Source organism: Canis lupus, chromosome 4 (genome assembly GCF_011100685.1).
Source record: "Canis lupus familiaris isolate Mischka breed German Shepherd chromosome 4, alternate assembly UU_Cfam_GSD_1.0, whole genome shotgun sequence".
NCBI lineage: Eukaryota > Metazoa > Chordata > Mammalia > Carnivora > Canidae > Canis > Canis lupus.
In genome coordinates, this window is record NC_049225.1 from 36,503,684 (window position 1) to 36,526,132 (window position 22,449).

At 41.3% G+C, this 22,449-nt stretch overlaps 1 long non-coding RNA gene across 1 annotated transcript in view; it reads right to left on the bottom strand.

Annotated features, from left to right (window-relative positions):
* The window catches only part of LOC119871500, a 35,843-nt gene extending 14,877 nt beyond the window's left edge, over positions 1 to 20,966 (bottom strand). Inside the window, exons 1-2 of the long non-coding RNA XR_005358098.1 lie at positions 20,578 to 20,966; positions 19,940 to 20,150 (exon numbers count right to left, since the gene is read on the bottom strand). This is a non-coding gene — a long non-coding RNA (uncharacterized LOC119871500). The remainder of the gene's footprint in view (positions 1 to 19,939; positions 20,151 to 20,577) is intronic.
* Positions 20,967 to 22,449: the final 1,483 nt, after the last annotated feature.

Sequence of the window (22,449 nt, forward strand, 5' to 3'; positions counted from 1 at the left end):
GAGTCACCTTGGAAGCAGAGCTGCCAGCCCCGAAGCAAGCCTTCAGATGACCCCAGCTCTAGCTGAAGTCTTGACTGCAAGCTCTTAAGAGACCTTGAGCCAAACGAACCCAGCACCCCCTTCACACACAGACACACACACACACACAGACACACACATACACTTGGATTAGTGATCCACAGAAACTGTGTGAGATAATGAATGTTTGTTGTTTTAAGCCACTAAGGTGGGGTGATTTGTTGTACAGCCACAGATAACTACTACAGAAGAGATTGGGTGAGAGGCAGAACTTGCCTATCTAAACACAGAGGTTGGGTAAAGCCTCCTAGAGAAGGGCGATATTTAGGCTGAGATGGATAAAATGGAGTCAGTCCTGAGGAGAAGGTGGCCACCATGGTAGCAGGATGAAGAACAGCTTTCGGGAACAGGGGCGCCAAGTGAAGGTCCTGAGCTGTACACAGTGGGGAGGGGCAGTGTGGCCGGAGCTTATTTCCACGGGGAAGTGGGAAAGATGAAGTCACAGAGGCTGTCTTAGACAAATCAGGCAGGGTCTTTTGTAAAGAGTTTAAGTTATATTCTTAATGCACTGGGGATCCTTTAATGAGTCTTTAGCAGAAGACTAATGTGATCTGCTCTGTTGGTTTTTTTAAAGATTTATTTATTTATTCATGAGAGACACAGAGAGAGGCAGAGACACAGGCAGAGGGAGAAGCAGGCTCTTCACAGGGAGCCCAATGCAGACTTGATCCCAGGACCCAGGGATCATGACCTGAGCTGAAGGCAGCCACCCAACTGCTGAGCCACCCAGGCGTCCCTGATCTGCTGTTTTAAAAACTTCAGTGGGGCTGTAGTATGGGGAAGAAATGCTGATGCTTGGCCTGCTATATCTACTCTTCAGTTATTCAGGAGCTCAAATAAGAATGATTAGGAATGGTTTGAAAGCATTAGGAATGAGGAAAAGATCTAATTACTGTCATGATTACTTTGGCCAGTTGTGGCCTCTGGGCTGCTGCAGGAGAGAGAGCAACAGAGATCTCTGCTGATTTCTGCAGGACCGCAGGGCCTTTGCCTTTCTTTCCTTTTCTTTAATTAGACTCCACACTCACTGTGGGGCTTGAACTCCTGACCCTGCGATCACCAGTCACTGCTCAGTGAGCTAGCCAGGCACCGCCTCATGGCCTCCTTTGAAGCAGTCTCTGAACTCCACTGAACCCAGTTCCAAATGTAGGAGAGTTATCTACTTGCTAAAACTAAAATGTTGACGTAGAACAAGAACAAATTTTACAGTACAAATGTTTACTTTTTGGTATGGGTATGCTTTTTCAAAATAGAAACTTAATGTTGAATCATGTAGATAATGCTCCCTGTGGAAAAACGTTCATTTGTTATGCAGGTAATGTGAATTGCAGAATAATCAATAAATGCAAATGTGCAAAAGAGAAAGAAAATCAAAAATTAAGGGTCACCTCAATTACTCCAAGATAAAACACTGTTTTCATGTTGGTAATTATCCTTCTAGTATTCCCAAGCCTATATGTAATATATACTGGTCACAACTAAGATATTTTAGTTTTTTCCCTTCTCCACTATAAAAGTCATTAATACTGATTTTAGATTGTTTGGAAGATACAGAAAATATAAGGAAGAAAATAAATAGCACCAGGAATGCTACCTCTATTTCTTTCTATGAGTCTAAAGGCAGCTGGCAATCCATTCAAATCTGCAGCTGTCACTCTGTGCTGCCATTTTACAAATATTCGTTTCCTTAATTTCAGCCTCCCTTCTTAGCTCATTAGAAAAGGAAAATAAAAGTTGATGACTGTTCATTACATAGAGGATTTTGGCACCATTTTTATTTTATTTTGTTTTTTTAAAGATTTTATTTATTCATGAGAGACACACACACACAGAGAGAAAGAGAGAGAGAGAGAGAGAGAGAGAGAGAGAGGCAGAACATGGAGAAGCAGGCCCCATGTAGGAAGCCCCATGTGGGACTCAATCCCGGGACTCCGGGGTCACGCTCTGAGCCAAAGGCAGATGCTCAACCACTGAGCCACCCAGGTGTCCCTTTGGCATCATTTTTAGACCTCCTATTGAGATAAAGAAGTTGGGGTGGGTAGAAAAAAGAGTTTTTTTCTTGCCACCAATTCTAAACAACTCCACTCTGTGACGTTATAGGGACAGTCCTTGAAGAGATGGATACTCTTTTAGTAATTCACACAATAACCATGCTCAAACCGAATTCTCAACCTCAAAACAAAACCTGTCTGGAGAAGTATATTAAACCCTGGTTGTTCTGGTTGTCTAAGTTTCTCTCAATATATTTCTAATGACCCAATACAAAGTTTGAAATAAAAATTCTTCCCCTTCTGGACATCAGTCACTCTCATTTTCATATGATTTCCCTGGATATCCCTGCAAAGTCTCTTGTTGCTAATTAGGCTATCACCCAGAATCAAAGTGCTGTGGGCCCAGAGAAACTTAAATCTCAGTGATAATCTTGCATATTGTATTGAACAACTAAAAGCCATTTGCTTAATGGAAAGTATTACAATGCATGATGCCATTCCAATCAAGATTTAATTCATTTGAAGGTAGGCTTTCAAGAGCATAAACCTGTATTTTGCTTATAAAAGAAGCCAGTCCACAATTAAATTTCATGGGAATTTTAAATCATCCATCCATAGCCAACCCTGATATAGTTTTACCCCTCTGATACCACAGTTACCTTTTTGGATTCATCGTAAACATTTTCAGCCAACAAACTCTAACAGAGAGATAATCCTGATGTACCTGAATTCTGAAAAGCCATGGTGAAAGCCAGGAATTGGAAATGCATTGTAAAAAGACAACCTGAGATGATTCGGGGGGGGGGGGGGGGGTGATGAGGGAAGGGGGTGCAAATACAGGAATTAGGGTTTCATTTACACCTTTGATTATAAATTAGATATTTTGTCTAGATTAAAGCTATTAATGGGCATGAGTGGAAAAAAATGTTTGAATGTGTTATGGTTTGAATTTCTCACATCTAACTATGAACCAAAACTAGAAATAAAAGTAATATGGGGCATACAGAAGAACCCCAAGAGAACCAGGACTGTCTGGTTAAAGTTTATATCTGATTTCATAGTAAAGAGGAAGTTAGGACATACAGTAGAAATCACAATATATTATTGTAGTTTTGGTGCTATATTTTGTTTTTGTTTTTTCAGTAAGCTCTATGCCCAACATGGGAATTGAACTCATGACTTTGAGATCAAGAGTTGTATGCATTACCAAATGAGCCACCAGGTGGTCTGTGGTGCTATATTAAGTTTATATGAATTTTCTGTGGTTCTCACTGCAAAATATGGATTCAGGGATCCTCAGTAGTCTGTCATATTCATAAATTCCCATGCTAATGAACCCCTTCAAGTACTGTTAAACGTAAGATGTCTGAATTGAGTTGGGCAATGTCAGACCATTTACATATTTACAGTCAAGATTCTGTAAATGGTCCTTCATTTCAGAATTCTGTCTTAATAAGGCCTATTTTTTTTTAAAGACTTACTTATTTATTCATGAGAGACAGAGAGAACAAGGCAGAAACACAGGCAGAGGGAGAAGCAGGCTCCCTGCAGGGAGCCCAATGTGGGACTTGATCCCGGAACTCCAGGATCACACCCTGATCCAAAGACAAATGCTCAACTGCTGAGCCACCAGGTGTCCCAATAAGGCCTATTTCTATAATGAAACAAACATTTTATTCCCCTAAAATTTCTGTTAAGTAGACTTTCTTTGAAAGGAATACTTTGATAAACTGCAAAGAGAGGAAGCATAAGATGCTAAGGATGTATTTAGTAACAAAAGATGGTTTCTAAACTACAACATAGGATATTAGGAGAGGAATTCACATCCTTCCTGTGAAGGAGAAGGACATAGGGAAGAGTAGGCAAGGGCACTGCTGAGGAAAAAGGTGTAGCACATAGAGAGAAAAGCCTCAGATCTGGGATGAGGAGGGTCTCCAGAGGATATAAGTATCCAATATGAACTCTTAAACTCATTGCTTAAGAAGGTAGAGGTGGAGGGAGATGGTTTACATGTCTCTCCATATCATCATCCCTTACAAAACCCATGTTGTTCACCAATTCAGGTTTTTTTTGAAAAAAAAAAAATTTATTTTAGAGGGAGAGAGAGAGTGAGAAGGAGGGAGAGAGAGAGAGAATCTGAAGCGGACTCTGCACTGAGCAGAGCCTGATGCAGGGCTTGATCCCAAGACCTTGAGATCACGACCTGAGCTGAAACCAAGAGTTGGATGTTTACCCCACAGCCACCCAGATGCCCTTAAGATTTTTTTTTTAAGGGGCACCTGGGTGGCTCAATGGTTGAGCGTCTGCCTTCGGTTTAGGACGTGATTCTGGAGTCCCTGGATTGAGTCCCACATCAGGCTCCCTAAGGGGAGCCTGCTTCTCTCTCTGCCTCTCTCTCTGTGTGTCTCATAAATAAGTAAATCTTTAAAAAAAAAAAAAAAAAAAAAAAGAGTTGCATGTTCCGTTGACTGAGCAAGCCAGGCACCACATTAACATTTTATTTTTAAGTAATCTCTATACCCAATGTGGGGCTTGAACCCACAATCCTGAGATCAAGAGTCCCACACTCTACTGACTGAACCAGCCAGGTGCCCTGCTCACCAATTCATTTGTTTGTTTGTTTGTTTGTTTGTTTTTTCACCAATTCATTTGTGACCATGGACTCTTAGTTCTCTGAGTTCCAATTCTGGATTGCAATGAGGACAAAATTAGAAAAGACACAGACAGATTTGAAACTGAAGAACAAAGGGGCAGTTGACATTTGGGTTACTATAACACTGCTACTACTAACCTTTATTGTATTTTAGCATGAAACATATTACACTGACATCTGTAAACACAGAATACAATCTATCAAAGTGATTCTCAGTAGAAGTAAGGTTGACACATAATTCATAATCTGCTAATCCTTTTCTGCCTGAGTCATTGGCAATGTTTATTTTCTCTTGAGCTTATGCGAATGCCACTCTTCTAAGCAGGCAGTGCCTCCCTACCCTCCCCACCCTACCCCCCTCCAATCCCCAGAGAAACAAATGGCAAAATAAATGATAGCTAGGGGAGGGCTGGAAAGGATCAGGCTTAAAAGCAGGGTTGGCCATCTAAGGATTAGGTGAGATGATATAGGCAAGACCCCGCCCCCACCCTAGGAATATCCAGCATATAATAAACACTTAACAAATGTGACCAATTAGGAGCAGTAACAGGACACATTAGTCCTTCTGCCTGCTCCTGTCTCTAGAGACAGGTTTTGCCCTCATCCGTGCCACAAGGATAATTACCCCGAAGACCCAAAAGATGCAGGACTGGGGAAGAGATTACTCTTCTGACCTTGAAGAATCTACTGACAAGGTAAGGTGAGGGTCCACCTCTCTCACTACTAACTCTTCTCTCTACCTTTAAGTGATGCTGAGGAAAGCCTGCACTATTCCTGGCAATTAGACCTAGGCCTCTGCGTTCCAAATGCATCTTTGATAGATGCCTCTAACTGCATCACAGTGGCAGATGCAATGCTCTCAGCATTTAATGCTAATCTTCCCTGTCATCTAGGCATAAATAACTACACAACCATGTCAGGAGACCCCACTATAAATCGACCAGGGGTTTTAATTACTCTCCAGTAACAATGTTTTATACAAAAATCAGTGACATGAAAACCTAACCAACAAATGTATGTGTCTATGTGTGTGTGTGTGAGAGAAAGAGAGAGAGAGATGGCCTAGGCTCTCCTCAGAACAGAACAGCCTGGGTATCTTCACCGTACTATGAAGGAATAAGGTCAGAAACCCCGTAGCCAGTTCAGGGTGCAAGAGACCACAGTGCACCCTGTCTGTCTGATCAGAAGAAGGGATGATTTGGCGATGGCATGCCTGAAGTATCCCTCCTTCCTCTGGGGTCACAGAAATGATGGCCACAGAAGGCCATACTGCAGAGTCTGACAACCTGCATTGAAATCTCAGCCTGCTGTATCCTTCGTGTTGCGCCGTAGGCAACCCTTCTCATCCTCAAATTCCTCATCTTTAAATGGGGATCATAACCATACATGTAGCATAAGGTTACTGTGAGGACTAAGCAAGATAATCTAGTCAAGCACTTAACATGATACATGGTATACAGTAAATGCTCAATGAATATTATTAGCAACACCAAGAGAAATGAAGAAGGAACCCCCTGTCCCCATGTTGCAGAGCACCGAATGTTATGAGGGTCCAGGTGTCCTTCCCACCACCCCCTGCCAAAGCTGCTGGTTGAGTGAATCCAAAAAAGAGCATCTTATCTCCCATAAGCCCCTTAAGAATAAACATAATGAACAAATACTTCAAACACTTAAAAACTTATATAGATATACGTATGCATGTATGAACACAACTGCTATAGATGCTCACAAATCCAGAAACACACCCCAGTAAGTGCATTCTATATATAACTTGTATAAATCTAGGGACTCACATAATCCAGGTTCAGAGGGTTATCCCTTCCAAAGAAACAACAACCAAAAGTAATTAAAAATAAATTAGACCTTTTATTTAGGTTCCTTAGATTTCATCAAAGGTAGAATCATAAATAATCCACTGATCTACTTCTTAGTGTCCCTTTGCTTTCCTCTTGAGCTCCATGCCATGATTCACCTTCACTGGAACTTCTCTCTTCAATACCCCCAGAGCTCTGCACATTCACAGACTCATGGCTTCACAGTCTCTAAGCCCACCCACCCTTATCCGCTGTCTTCATCACACAGACCAGCTATACCTCTCTCAGCAAGCTATTTAGGAGCCCACAGGAGAGGTAAACAGATTTGAAACCTGATTCTCCTTAGTGATTGTGGCCAAGGGGGCAGCTCTGCAGACTTGGGTAAATGGTATTTGCCTCTGGGCATGCAGAATACAAGAATCCTTCACCATACTTTTCTTCTTCATTCTTAATTCATGACTTTATTCGAAAATGCAAAGATAGAAAACCATACTGTCCCAAATTAGGAGTGTATGTTTCCCACCTCTCCTTTGCCTTGTCTTTAAAAAAGAAAAAGGACATTATGATGTGAATAATAACTCTACTATCAGAGCCCCACTGAGAAATGACTGGAAGGATGGAAAAGAAACTGCAAGGAATGAAAGAGCGCTCCCAAGCAGCTGCTCTATGTTCATAAAACACTTCAGACATAAGTGGCTTTGTATGATGTGGAGGAGACTCCTCTCCACCTCCCCTACACAAAGGAAGGGCAGAGAAATGTGGAGAAAGTGGTCATTGTTGGGTGTGTACATATGGGGCCACTGCCTTCTAGTGTGTGCTTTAAAATTTGCAAAATTCCCTTATCCTGGCAAACCAGAGATCTTACTCCAAAGACAGTAGACAACAGAATAAAATATGAACCCCTTGTTGAACTATCCAACTATTTTAAGATTTCATTTTTAAGGAATCTCTACACCCAGCTTGGGGCTTGAACTCACAACCCCTAGATCAAACGCTGTATGCTCCACCAAATGAGCCAGTCAGGCACCCCTTCCAAAAGAATCATTGAAAAAATTACTAAGAGAGTAAGATCTTATAGCTTCCCACCACTTCAATATCTGTTCATGTCCACACTCTTATCAGACCCTAAAACTGGATTTATTATTTTAGTCCAACAGGTTGCCAGAGGGTAGAAGTATTTAACAACTGGCGTGGCACAGCCACCAGCATCTAGAACATATGTCTGCCAGATGCCAACTGGCAGCAGTGCCAGGCCCCAGCGGGGCAGCACCCACCCCTTAGGGGCTGAATCATGGGGAGGCTGTGGGTTCCTGGGAGATGGCACCAGATAGGATAGAGAGAGAGAGAATATATATATAAAATATATTATATAATATTATGTTAATTGATTATTATATATAGTATTATATATTAACATATAATATAATTGTATTAATATTATATATAATGATATATATATACATACACACTTACTGGGGTATGTGTCTGAATTTGTGAGATCTATAGCAGTTGTGTTCATACATACATACATCTATATCTATATTTTTTTATGAGCACTATGTCTGAGAAAGGATTTTTTTTTAAGATTTTTATTTATTTCTCAGAGAGAGTGAGAGAGCACAAGCAGGGGGAGTGGCAGAAAGAGGCAGAGGTAGAAGCAGAGTCCCTGCCAGAAGCCTGATGTGGGATTCGATCCCATCCATCGAATGTAGAAAGGAATGTAGATGACATAAGAACAACAACCCAGCACCACAAGCAGAACAGAGAAGAGTGACCCAGAGCCTAGTAGCAAAGATCCTTTTTTTTTTTTTTAAATTTTTATTTATTTATGATAGTCACACACAGAGAGAGAGAGAGAGAGAGAGGCAGAGACATAAGCAGAGGGAGAAGCAGGCTCCATGCACCGGGAGCCCGACATGGGATTCGATCCCGGGTCTCCAGGATCGCGCCCTGGGCCAAAGGCAGGCGCCAAACCGCTGCGCCACCCAGGGATCCCGTAGCAAAGATCCTAAGGAACAGACACAAGGGTCCCTCCTTTCCCACCAACAGCTATTCCTTCTCTTGCCAGTGGAGAGAGAAATCCCCTAGTCAGGGCAGGGGCACAGTGGGGTGTCAGGAAAGCCACTCTCTAGTCCTGGTTCTACTACTTCTATGTGACAGACATTAAGAGGATTTTTTTTTTTTTTTAATCTGGGCCTCCACATCTCACACATTTTTTAAATGGAGAGGTTAGATAAAGGTAGGAATTATTACCCATTTGGATCATCTGGTAATTCCAAATGAATTCTACATATAAGGTTACTCAGCATAATTTCTTTTCTTTTTTTTTAAGATTTTAATTTATTTATTCATGAGACACACAGAGAGGCAGAGACACAGGCAGAGGGAAAAGTAGGCTCCCTGCAAGGAGCCCAATGCAAGACTCCATCCTTAGGACCCCAGGATCATGACCTGAGCTAAAGGCCAATGCTTAACCACTGAGCCACCCAGGTGCCCCTCAACATAATTTTTTTTAAATTTTTTTTAATTTATTTATGATAGGCACACAGTGAGAGAGAGAGAGGCAGAGACACAGGCAGAGGGAGAAGCAGGCTCCATGCACCGGGAGCCCGATGTGGGATTCGATCCCGGGTCTCCAGGATCGCGCCCTGGGCCAAAGGCAGGCGCCAAACCGCTGTGCCACCCAGGGATCCCCCTCAACATAATTTTTAACAACAACATCTTTGAGACAGCTCCAAGCTCATAAAAGTGCTTAGTATCTCAAAATCTTGAAATCTTCTTGAGAGATGTCCTTTCTTCAAGATGTTTTTGTTTCCAAATTCCACCCCAAACTTATCCACTTATAAGTTACTCTCAAGGCTTATTTCTGATAATTAGATGAGGAAAACAGCAATAACAACCATGAGTATTTATTGAGCACCTACTTGCATGATAGTATTAAGCACTATCTATGCACTACCTCAATTTCCAGGACAATCATATGAAGAAGGTATTATTATTCCTATTTTATGACAACATAGATGCCAACAGAAGTTAAATGGCTTGCCCAATGTCAGACATACAAGCACAGTGTATGTGGGTGAAGTCCATACCCACAGTGCTAGGGAACCTCATCCATGCCAAAGTTCCTACCAGTTAATGGAAATATGGGGTAAAACAGGAACAACTGTTAATTCTTCCATGTAATTAAATTTCTTTTCCATTTATTTATTTATTTATTTATTTATTTATTTATTTATTTAGAGATACCTACCTAACTTTGTGCCAAAAAAGTCCTTTCTTTTATGGAATGATTATGGTATTAGGTAGTAGGTAGAGTGGCTTTTAATTTTTGGCGGCATAAAATGTTGGCAGGTCTCAATTTTTTGAAATGTTACTTGTCCATGGATTTGCAATATCTGGGAGCCATTGTTCTCTAGTAGAATGAACATGTGTAATGCAGGCCTCTGTTCATTCCCAAAGATTAAAAGTTTCAAAAGGATCGTATGCCTGCCTTTTGTGCATCTTATTGATGATAATTTGTTGGTAAGAAGAGTCAGATTAATCCCTTCACAATCTGAATAAACTGAGGGGAGAAAGATGAGGATCCCTCTGGCCACCCTAGAAGTTGGTCAGTCTTTTCATTTGTGACAAAGACATGGAGGAAGCAGAGCTAAACTAAGAGCAGAGGGGGAGGGGCGCCTGGGTGGCTCAGGAGGTTAAGCATCTGCCATCAGCGCAGTTCATGATCTAGGTGTCCTGGGATACATACCTGTGTCAGGCTCCCTGCTCAGTGGGGAGTCTGCTCTGCTTGTCCCTTTCCCTCTACCCCTCTATCCCCCTCATGCTCTCTCTCTCTCTCTCAAATAAGTAAAATCTTAAAAAAAAAAAAAAAAAAAAGCAGAAGAGGAAAAGTAAGAATAAGCTCAGATTCTGCTAAATAAGAACAGAGAAACTTTCCAGAAAGAAACCACTAACTTAAACCGCTGATCCTGTATTTGCAGATTTTACGCAAATAATAGTAATAATAGCAACGCTTCAATCCTTGGAGAGCATCTTCATTTTCATAAATAAAGACCTTTGTCACATTTAAAATTCTTCCTATAAGGAGTATTGTAATTTCTTTCCTTTTTTTTTTTTAAGATTTTATTTATTTATTCATGAGAGACACAGAGAGAGAGAGAGAGAGGCAGAGACATAGGCAGAGGGAGAAGCAGGCTCCATGCAGGGAGCCCAATGTGGGACTTGATCCCAGGACCCCAGGGTCCCGACCTGGGCTGAACGCAAACGCTCAACCACTGAGCCACCCAGGCGTCCCTTTTTTTTTTTTTATTTTAATTTTTTATATTGAAGTTCAATTTGCCAACATATAGAGATTACTTAAAAAAAAAAAAAAAAAAAAAAAAAAAAAAACTAGCTAATGTCTTACCAGGGCAAATAAAAGGTAACATTTGAGGTTATCTTTTCTGCTGGAAAAAAAAATTATTTTGCATCTTTACCTGGACAAAAATCATTGATAAGTTACCAATCTTCTGCAAATTAATATGTAAATTTACAGAGTCTAGATCTTAGTCAATAGTGTAGTGGAGGAAAAATAATATTCCCTCTACCCTTCTTCTTTTTCTTTTTTTAGATTGTATTTCTAAGTAATCTCTACCCTCAACATGAAGCTTGAATTCGCAACCCAGAGATCAAGGGTCACAGGCTCCACTGACTGAGCCAGCCAGAGGTCCCTTCCCTCTCCCCTTCTGAGTTCTTAGTAGAGACTCCTGTAATAAACACATTAACAAGAGAAAAAAGAAACAAGTTTAGGGCAGCCCCGGTGGCGCAGCGGTTTAGTGCCGCAGCGGTTTAGTGCCGCCTGCAGCCCGGAGTGTGATCCTGGAGACCCAGGATCGAGTCCCACATGGGGCTCCTTGCATGGAGCCTGCTTCTCCCTCTGCCTGTGTCTCTGCCTCTCTCTCTTTCTCTCTCTCTTTCTTTCTCTGTGTCTCTCATGAATAAATAAATAAAATCTTAAAAAAAAAAAAAAGAAACAAGTTTATTAACACGAACACCTCACATATACATGGGATGCCCAGGGAAAACTGAGTACCTCCCCAAGATAGCTTGGAATTCAGGATTAAATACCATCTTCATAGGGAAAGGGTAGAGGGATATAGGCCTCTCAGGGGAAAGTAAATGATTTTGGGGAAAGATTGGGTCCTTAGAAGAACAGATGGGAGAAATGGCAGTTTGTGATGAAGTCTGTCTGGGTGTGGGGACAACTTCTAGCCTTCTTTCCTGTAATGGAAGTCAATTTGCCCTAGTTGATATATCTCCTGGAAGAGGATCAATGATAGTTGATTTCCTTTTGGAGGATCTGTCTTGAGGCAGATAAAGGGAGTTCAGAGAAAGACTCTCCCTGCACTTGCTGTTTTTTCAAGTACTTAAAGCTCAAAATAATAAAAATACCAATGCATATTTGGGGGTAACATGTCCTGAACTCAGACGTTCATGTTTTGGGGTGGCATATTCTGCTACCTTTCTTTGTAAACAGTAAGCCAAACACAGCTCCATCTTCTATGGCATTAGATGACTTGTAGGGGCCTGTAATATGACTTTGAAAGGACCATCAGTAATCTTTTTTTTCCATTTTTTATAACATTTTAAGAGTTTTCATGGCCTTTAATTTTATTTATTTTTTATTTTTTTAAGATTTATTTATTTGTTTATGATAGACATAAAGAGAGAGAGAGGCAGAGACACAGGAGGAGGGAGAAGCGGGCTCCATGCTGGGAGCCCGATGTGGGACTCAATCCCGGGACTCCAGGACCACGCCCTGGGCCAAAGGCAGGCGCTAAACCGCTGAGCCACCCAGTGATACCCTGTCCTTTAATTTTAAAATATCAAGGCAGTGGATCTAAACAAGAGGGAGATATGTTAAGGATAGTGGCAACTGACAAATATAAAAAACTTCAGTATCCCATACTTGGAATGATGAAAGGGGGAGATATCAAAAGCTAGCATGAGACATGAGGAGTTGGTCAAATGTTAACCAAAAAGGTGATTCTTACCTATCTTGCCACTACTTATTTATTAACAAATAAATAAAATATTTTTAAAAATGTATATAAAATAAAGGGATGCCTGGGTGGCTCAGCAGTTGAGCCTCTGCCTTTGGCTCAGGGTGTGATTCTGGGTTGGGGGATGGAATCTGCATGGAGCCTGCTTCTACCTCTGCCTATGTCTCTGCCTCTTTCTGTGTCTCTGTGTGAATAAATAAATAAAATCTTTTAAAAAATCTATATTCCTTATTTACTGATAAATTCCTTATTTATTCACACATATTTTAAAGATTTTTCTTTTTTGTTTTGTGAAAGAGCACATGTGCATGTGCCAGCGGGAGCAGGGGATGGGGAGAAGGAGAAGGAGAAAGAATCTTAAGCAGGCTCCATACCCAGGGTGTAGCCCCACATAGGGCTCGAATATCATGACCCTGAGATAATGACCTGAGCTGAAATCAAGAGCTGAATGCTCAACCAGCTGAGCCACCCAGGCATCTTAAAGATTTTCCTGTATTGACTGAAATATGTAGATTTATAGCAATCTCTAAAATAATAGAACTCTGAACTCTGCATCAAATAAAGTTCAGGAGGATATTCTGACTTTGAGGCTTAACACATTGTCCAGAATGCAAAGGCAACAAAATGGTGATGGAGCTTATAGCAATTAGAGCTTTATCTGAGAAGCAGATGGCTACACAAGGTCTACGGTAAGGGATTTACTGTAAGGGGTAGAGCTGACGTGAACATGGGAGCTGGTGGAGCAATCTGTGCAGGCTGTTGACTGTATCTCGGGTTGAGCCTGAGATACTCTAAGTCTGTCTAATCAGCATGCCAGAAGGAAAGCTGAGTGCAGAGGAGGCAAAGACAAACCAGCATACACGAGGACAACTTGAAACCCATAAGGACGGAGTGGAACCCAGTTCTGTTGTCTTATTACCATGACCAACCTCAGTGCTGTGGGTGGCCTCCAGGGGAAGTTGGCACCAGTTAGCCTGGAGCTGCACACACACCTGGCCCAGGGCAGGAGAAGCAGGAGGAGGAGACTTGGGGGATCTGGAGCTGCTACCAGCCTGATACACCAGGAGGTGAGCAGCAGATTAATAACATCCAGAGCATAAAAAAATGGGACTTCTTCACTTCGACCTCCTGGATTTTGCACAAAAGGTCTCTCATGGCTGTACAGAATCACACAGGAAAGAGAACTCTACGAAACATCTTTTCGGTTTATCTAAATTGACTCAGTACCAAGCTACAGAGATGGAACTGCCAATACCATGCACACCTAACTCAGAAGGCTATCAGCAAAGCAAGATGAGACACTTCAGGAGTTTAGTAAAAAAAAAAAAAAAGAGATGCAGTGAGAAAAATGTACTGTGTGTTCTCTGACAGGTTTTCTCTCCAAAGGTTTGTATTTCAGGGAAGAGTGTAATTGTATTAATAGTGATGTTATAGATTCTTAGTGACATGGTTAGCTGATATAAAATATAAGCTATAACTGAAGTTTTACTTTTTAGCTACAACACTGATAAATTTCTGAACAAAATAGCAATTTATCGATAAATTAGTCATACTACTTGTTTTAAGTATTCATTACCAGCTTTATTAAGTTTTACCTATAAAGACATTAATTAATTGATGTCAATTAAGAGTATACTATAAAAGAAGTCATGCACAAAATATAAAGTATTTGAATCAATACAGAAAGTTGATGAAAAGTTGAAGTCATCATTTGTCTCTTCATTTTCCGTCACTTAGAAGATCTTCATCAGTTTTTTTTATGTGCCTCTGACTTGCATTTAATTTAGAGAACTTTCCATTTCTCCTTTTGTAATTTTAAGATGCTATGATCATTATGGTTCTTGCCAAATCTGGGATTGCCATGTCAAAACCTTTGGTTAGGAGGATGTATCCTGGTTGTGGTTAAAGAAAGCTGATCTGAGAGCACCCTCTTCTGGGCATTGTTCAGAATCAAAGAACAAGAAATTCTTGTATAAATTCTTGATAAGCAGTGGGTATACTTATTACCCTTTAGGTTTTCAGAGAATTGAGTCAGTACAAATAAAATACTGGATTTTTTTTTTTTTGAGGGGCTATAGAAGGTCTAGGATATAGGGTTGATAGAAACTTTTCAGAATCTTGAATGGTTATTTCCAAATGATTAAAGCTGAATTTCAGTAAATAAACAAAATAGGTTATATGGAGAGATAAACAGTACAGTTGACTTTGTGTTGTTTGTTATTTGAAAAGCCAGCTATCTATGCTTCATGAATTTTCCCTAACATTTCAAATGATGACATTATAAGCACAGTTGCCTCATTTTTATGTAGGTGGAGAGAGTATTGCCTGCATTCTACATCTTGCTGTTCAAGGCCAGGTTATTTTAGAATCCTTTGGACCATCAACTTTGTCCATTTTAAGATTTAATTTCATGCTTAAAGTCTTTCTGCAAAAGTGATTTACATTTTACCTGTTCTAGAAGTCTAATACGCTACCCACTGTACCACAGAGCCTGCTGTGATTTCCATTTTTAGAGGAGAAAAAAAAAAAGACAGGAGTTGTACAGATAAAATTATCAAATTTAAAAACTGACATAATGATGTGTTTGGGTGTCACAATTGGTTAAGCATCTGACTCTTGGGACACCGGGGTGGCTCAGTGGTTGAGCGTCTGCCTTATGCTCAAGGCGTGATCCTGGAGTGCCTGGATCAAGTCCCACATCAGGCTCTTTGTGTGGAGTCTGCTTCTTCCTCTGTCTGTGTCTCTGCCTCTCGGTGTTTCTCATGAAAAAATAAATAAAATTAAAAAAAAAAAAGAAGCATCTAACTCTTGGTTTCAGGTTGGGTCATAATTCAGGGTCATGAGATTGAGCCCCATGTCTGGGTCCACACTCAGCTTGGACACAGTCTTCTCTGCTTGTCCCTCTCCCTCTGCTCCTCTCCTAGCTCTCTCTCACATAAATAAATGAAATCTTAAAAAAAAAAAAAAAGGACCTAAAAACTGACATAACAATTTTGCTGCTCTGTTTATCCAACAGTCTAAGCAGCTTTTTTTTTTTCTTTAGGCTAGTGATAACATCTGGGCATTGGAAGTTGAATTAAAATTGTGAGAATCTTCTTTATGATCATAATTATTAATATAATTCACTATTAACATTTTTCTCACTGCATCTCTTTTTTTTTTTTTTTACTAAACTCCTGAAGTGTCTCATCTTGCTTTGCTGATAGCCTTCTGAGTTAGGTGTGCATGGTATTGGCAGTTCCATCTCTGTAGCTTGGTACTGAGTCAATTTAGATAAACCGAAAAGATGTTTCGTAGAGTTCTCTTTCCTGTGTGATTCTGTACAGCCATGAGAGACCTTTTGTGCAAAATCCAGGAGGTCGAAGTGAAGAAGTCCCATTTTTTTATGCTCTGGATGTTATTAATCTGCTGCTCACCTCCTGGTGTATCAGGCTGGTAGCAGCTCCAGATCCCCCAAGTCTCCTCCTCCTGCTTCTCCTGCCCTGGGCCAGGTGTGTGTGCAGCTCCAGGCTAACTGGTGCCAACTTCCCCTGGAGGCCACCCACAGCACTGAGGTTGGTCATGGTAATAAGACAACAGAACTGGGTTCCACTCCGTCCTTATGGGTTTCAAGTTGTCCTCGTGTATGCTGGTTTGTCTTTGCCTCCTCTGCACTCAGCTTTCCTTCTGGCATGCTGATTAGACAGACTTAGAGTATCTCAGGCTCAACCCGAGATACAGTCAACAGCCTGCACAGATTGCTCCACCAGCTCCCATGTTCACGTCAGCTCTACCCCTTACAGTAAATCCCTTACCGTAGACCTTGTGTAGCCATCTGCTTCTCAGATAAAGCTCTAATTGCTATAAGCTCCATCACCATTTTGTTGCCTTTGCATTCTGGACAATGTGTTAAGCCTCAAAGTCAGAATATCCTCCTGTCTTTGGTAGGAGGGGAACACAGGTATTTGGTGGTAGAAGAAAAAGGAAGGGATGCTTAGAAAGTAAAAGCTTGTATAGCAAGCTCCCAGAAGCTTCTCAATGCTAGAAATGCCTATGCCAGTTATTGATTTATTGCCTCTCATCTCCAAATTCATCCTTTCCTTGTCTTGCTTTGTGATACTGAAACTGGACCTTGCAAACACTTCTTCTTTCTTTTTAAAATATTCATTTATTTATTTTAGAGAAAGAGAGAGATCATGACCAAAGGGGCAGAGGGGAACGGAGAGAGAGAATCCCAAGCAGACTCCACACTGAGTGCAGAGCCCAACTCGGGGCTCAATCCCATGACCCTGAGATTATGATGTAAGCCAAAACCAAGAGCCAGACACTCAACTTACTGAGCCACCCGGCCATCCTTCTCCTTCTTCAATAAGGAATTCTCATCCTGGTTCTTTGGTGCTATTTTTCTTCCCTGCTTGCTCTTATGGTGGATGGAGGCCAGTAGCACAAGACAGCCAGTGTTACTCACTCATGGTATATATAGTGGCACCACTTGGGGGACTCCCCAGTGGGTTTTGGCACCATGACAGTAGGCTGCTTCCCAGTGAATTCCTCTGGCACCTTGATGGGCACCTTCCTAGTGATGTTCTCGTTGCAAATGAGTCTTGCAGAAACCCAAATGGGTGGGTAGCAAGTTGGGCCAACACTCCAGAGGACTAGTTTCCTGCTCACCAGCCCTGGCCTGTACCATCCTCTGGAACTTCTCTGCCATCCAGTGGTCCCCAGCCACTCCCTTTCAATGGGGTCTGGTGAGGAGAGGGCCCTCTTCTAAATTTGTTTCTTCCTCAGCTTTAGAGTGGCTGCTCTTACACGTGCTACTCCTGTATTCATTAAAATTTTCTTTACTCCTTATCAAGTAAGCTCCTTCTACTAGCTAATAATTTTTTATGTTAAATTTTCTCTGTGTGAATTACTGTGTGCTTTCTGTCTCCAAACTGAACACTGATAAAATGTCTTTTGCTCTTAGTAGCTATTTTTTAAAAAATAGAACTTGATTTTATTAGTTCAGGATTTGTTTTAGAAGGAACATAAATTATGTATAATGTGAGTATATGAGTGAAGAGATTGACCAGGAGTACAGTTTAGAGAGGGCACTTGCTTTCTTTGACCACCTATGTGAGGCATTCCTCAAAGTGGGCTCCATGGATCCCTGAGAACAGATCCTGAGTCCACAATTGCTGTGAAGGAAACCACCCTAAGAACAATAGTTAAAATCACAATCATTTATTATTTCTCATGTTCGATAGGAAGACTCCAAAGTCACAAGATAAATGGTGAAGATATAGGGAAGGGTAAAAAATCGGGGTGCAACAATGCACTCTACCACAGGGCCCAAGGGCATTACCTAGGGTCTGTGCCTTTAAGTAATATTTTGAAATTTTCAAACTTTTTTTGTTTTTCAGAGAGAGAGGTTGAACTCAAGAGTACATGTAGGGGTGGAGAAGGAGCAGAGGGGCAGAGGGAGAGAATCTCAAGGAGACTCTCCCTGAGCACAGAGCCCATCTCGTGGCTCAATGAGGTCCTCGATCTCACCACCCTGAGATCATGTGCCTGGAAATCAGGACTTGGATGCTTAACCAACTGAGCCAGCCAGGAACCCCATTGTTTTGAAATGTTTAATTCAGTGAGAAAATAAACACACTGTGATAATGAAGTCACAGGACTTCAGTGCCTGCATCTGTATTTATGGTCTCCTTCTCACCAAGGGATCACCTTAAGTGAGCTGTACAACTGGTGTTTGCGGGGTTATGGTTTTTTCTTTCTCTCCTTTCTTTCTTTCTTTCTTTCTTTCTTTCTTTCTTTCTTTCTTTCTTTCTTTCTTTCTTTCTTCTTTCTTTCTTTCTTCTTTCTTTCTTTCTTTCTTTCTTTCTTTCCTTCTTTCTTTGTGCCTCTCTCTCTCCTTTTCTTTCTTTTTATACCTATCCAATGTATTCCAATGAACAGTCATCATTATTGATTATGCATGTCAAAAGCTTTAATAAACATAAAATATATATATGAAAAGTATGCAAACTCTAAGTGTGTGCACTTCATGAATTTTAATAAAGTGAACACTTCTGCATATTACAGATTTACAGGAAAGTTGCAAAGATAGTTCTCATATACCTCACACCCTGTTTCTGGTATTATTAACATCTTACATTATTATGGTATAGTTGTCACAATTAATGAACCAATATTGACACATGATTGTTAACTAAAGCCCATAATTTACCCAGGTTTCCTTAGTCTTTTACCTAATGTCCCATCTAGGGTGCCATACTGCATTTAGTTGTCTTATCTTCTCAGGTTCCTCTGAGCTGTGATAGTTTCTCTTTCTCAGACTTTCCTTGCCTCTGGTATCCTTGACAGTTTTGAAGAGAACTGATCAGGTATTTTATAGAATGTCCTTTAGTTGGGATTTGTCTAAGAACTGTATTTTAATTATTGTTGCTATATTTCAAATTGTTAGTTCCTTCAAACACCTCACCCAAAATGTCAGAATTAGGAAGTGTACCTCAAACACAAGAAGTTTGAAAATCACTAGTCTACAACAAAGCAGACTGTAGATATATATAAGTGAAGTCGTCAAAATGTTTATTCTAGCATTCAAATTTCAGTTTCAAAAAGCAAGGAAGGTTTATCGCCCTTTCCCACAGTGGTTGTAGAGCAATCTCAATTTATAAACTATCTGCGTGTCACCCAAAATGGACCAGCCCATCAGCCACACCTGCTACATTCTCCAGCTCTGACTTCAAAGGCTTCGAAGACAAGAGCTCTTCACCAAACGGTCACCCCAGTAGTGATTCATTCCAAGGTCCAAGGGAAGGTTAAAATAAACATAATGAAATGCTAAGTTGCTTCACCATTTTCAACACAAAATGTATATTTTAAAGGCAATAGAGGTTTAGTGAGTACACAGGAAAGGAAAGACTGCTCCAAGGCAATGGTCAGCAGGAAGGGAGTTGTCTGCAGAAAATACTTTTTAAAGTACAAGCAGATACAATAATCAAACTTTCAATGAAATATTTTCCTCTTTGTACCTTAAATGACTCAAATCCAAATTAGAGAACAGAAAGGATTGTAACCTATCAATTCGTAATGTCTGGTACTATATAGGAACTCTAGTCATGGAGAAGCTGATGTAGTTACTCTAGTAATTCAATCCATACAAGTTACAGACTTCATTGAAACGCCTTTTAGGAGTCCACACTGCTCCTAATGATGAGAGTGAAGCCACTGGTCACAAGTGTTCAGAGCACTTAACATTACTGGCAATGCTATAAATGGTACAGTGTTTAGCTTCATAAGAAAGACAATACCCAGTATGTCCCCTGGAGCTCAGAATTAAAATCTGTTTTGGAATGCACACAGGCCAAAAGATATATAGAAAGTACTCACCGTGTTGGCCAGCTCCAAATAGCTTCCTCCTACACAGCTGCCAAAATGCCGTGACTGAGCAGTTTGTGGAGGGCAGCAGCCTGCTGATGCAAACAGTGTCTGCTGTACTCGAGAAGCTTCTGCAAGCCCCACTGAGTCTGCAAGTCTGGGCTCTGGAGGTCCCTGGCACCTGAGTCGTACTCCCAGCTTTCCCTGGCTGCTGAGAGGGCACCTATGTCCAGGAGAGGTAGGGGAAATAAAAAGACATTTCCTTCATTAGCCTGTGGGTGGCCAATAGGCAATGATTTGGAACCCCGCAAGCCTTCCACGTGCCAGCATGTCAGAAACATGTGGCATGCAGACTGCATGCTAAGCACTTTCTCTTTCAAACGGACACAGGGGGAGCTTGGAGATAAAAGCAGTTTTAGGCAAATCATTCAGAAATAATTATCCAATGACTATATGCCCCCCCAAAAGAACTACTTAGCAAAAAAGCATCAGAGAGCCAAGAAAAGGAAATCCAGAGCAGAGCCACATCTGTCTGTGATTTACACAGGGTTACCATATGATCAGCCTTCTTACTGTAATCCTTTTCCCCAGGTGAGGAAGTGAGAAGACAGAAAGTTAAGACATGGCACTTTATCATAATTTTCTCTTACCTGGAAGAAGCTTCAGGAAGCTAGACTGTGCTTGCCAGTTAGGTGTAGCCATGTGGCTGAGTTCTGAGGAGTAGAATGTGAATAGAAGTGACAAGCATCACTTCAAGCCCTGGTTCCTAAAACCCCCAGCGTGCGACTCTCCATGTCCTTTGCCTTCTGATCTGGTTCAAATGGGCACAGCACCCTTGGAAGCTGTATGGCATAAACAGTGAGGCTACCGTTACAGATGGAGGATGCCTGACTTATCTCCTGCAGTAGGGCTGTCTGCCGATCCCAGGCACCCTGTTTTGAATTTATGTGATTAGGGAAGGGAAATTCCTTTGGTGTTTGAGTCACTGGATATTTTTGGTTAGTCATGAGAGCAGCTAGTATGAACTTAACTATTGGGGATCCCTGGGTGGCTCAGTGGTTTGGCGCCTGCCTTTGGCCCAGGGCGTGATCTTGGAGTCCCGGGATCAAGTCCCACGTCGGGTTCCCTGCATGGAGCCTGCTTCTGTCTCTGCCTCTCTCTCTCTGCTTCTCTCTCTGTCCTTCATGAATAAATAAATAAAATCTTAAAAAAAAAAGAACTTAACTATTACAACAGATTAAAACCTAATAAAATGCTAATAATTATAATACAATGGGAAAGTACAATGACAAAGTAGATCTGGAGAGGAGTGGGGATGTTCAGGGAAAGCTCTCTGGAAGAGAAAGCCTGCTGCTTCAGTTGTCACCTTGGGTAGAAAAATTAGTTTTTTGGCAAAGCCTTCTTCTTTGTGTTGCTCACTTCTGAACAGAAGTCCCTTGGGTGGAGCTGGCTGGTGTGTGGCCTGGGCCCAGGCCTCTGTGCCTTAGCTGCGAGGAAGACTGGGAGATCTGTTTTCCTGCTTCTACTTTGGGGAGGCAAGATGTATAAGGCAAGACCTTTCCTGCACAGGGAGAGTCTACAAAGCCCTGGGCAGCTAGAAAACATGACAAAGTCTATATACAGGCACTGTGCTAGGTATTGGGGATGAAGCAGTGAGTGTGACAAATCATAGTTCTTGCCTGTGAAATTTTCATATTGGTGGTCTTCAATACCTGACTTTTAATGGCCAAATAAAAGAGAGGGCCTCATTAATATGATGCCATTTGTGCTATGAAATAAGAACATATACAGATGATCCTATACATATAACAAACTACAAATTATGTACAGTGGGTTCTGATATGAATGTCCAATCTCCCCTTATTAGGTATTGGTGAGTTTAATCAATGCGATTAGGTAAACTATCTTTGTCTGGAACCACTTAGGATGTTTTTCCCCTGTAGCTCATGTTCCAATCTTCTTCAGTCAGTTTGACCCAACGCTCTTTCTGTTGAGTGCTGTATGGCTGGAGTGATAGGAGTGATAGGTCTTTGTATCAAAGCAGACAATCAAAGCAGTCACTATGTTTGCAACTGCTCAGAGCTTTATTTTTTTATTTTTTAAAATTTTATTTATCTATTCACGAGAGACACAGAGAGAGAGAGAGGCAGAGACACAGGGAGAGAGAGAAGCAGGCTCCATGCAGGGAGCCTGACGTGTGACTTGATCCAGGGTCTCCAGGATCACGCCCTGGGCCAAAGGTGGCGCTAAACCTCTGGGCCACCAGGGCTGCCCTAGCTTTATTTTTTTTTAATTTTTAAAGATTATTTATTTGAGAGAGGGAGAGTGCACACACACATGAGTGGGGGAGGGGTGAGAGGAAGAGAGAGAAGCAGACTCCCTTCGGAGCAGGGAGCCCAGCAAAGGACTCAATCCTAGGACCAGGAGACCATGACCAGAGCTGAAGTCAAACACTTGCCAACTGAGCCACCCAGGTGCCCCTCAAAGTTTCTTTTACTATTAAAGTCTATCAACTGTATTGC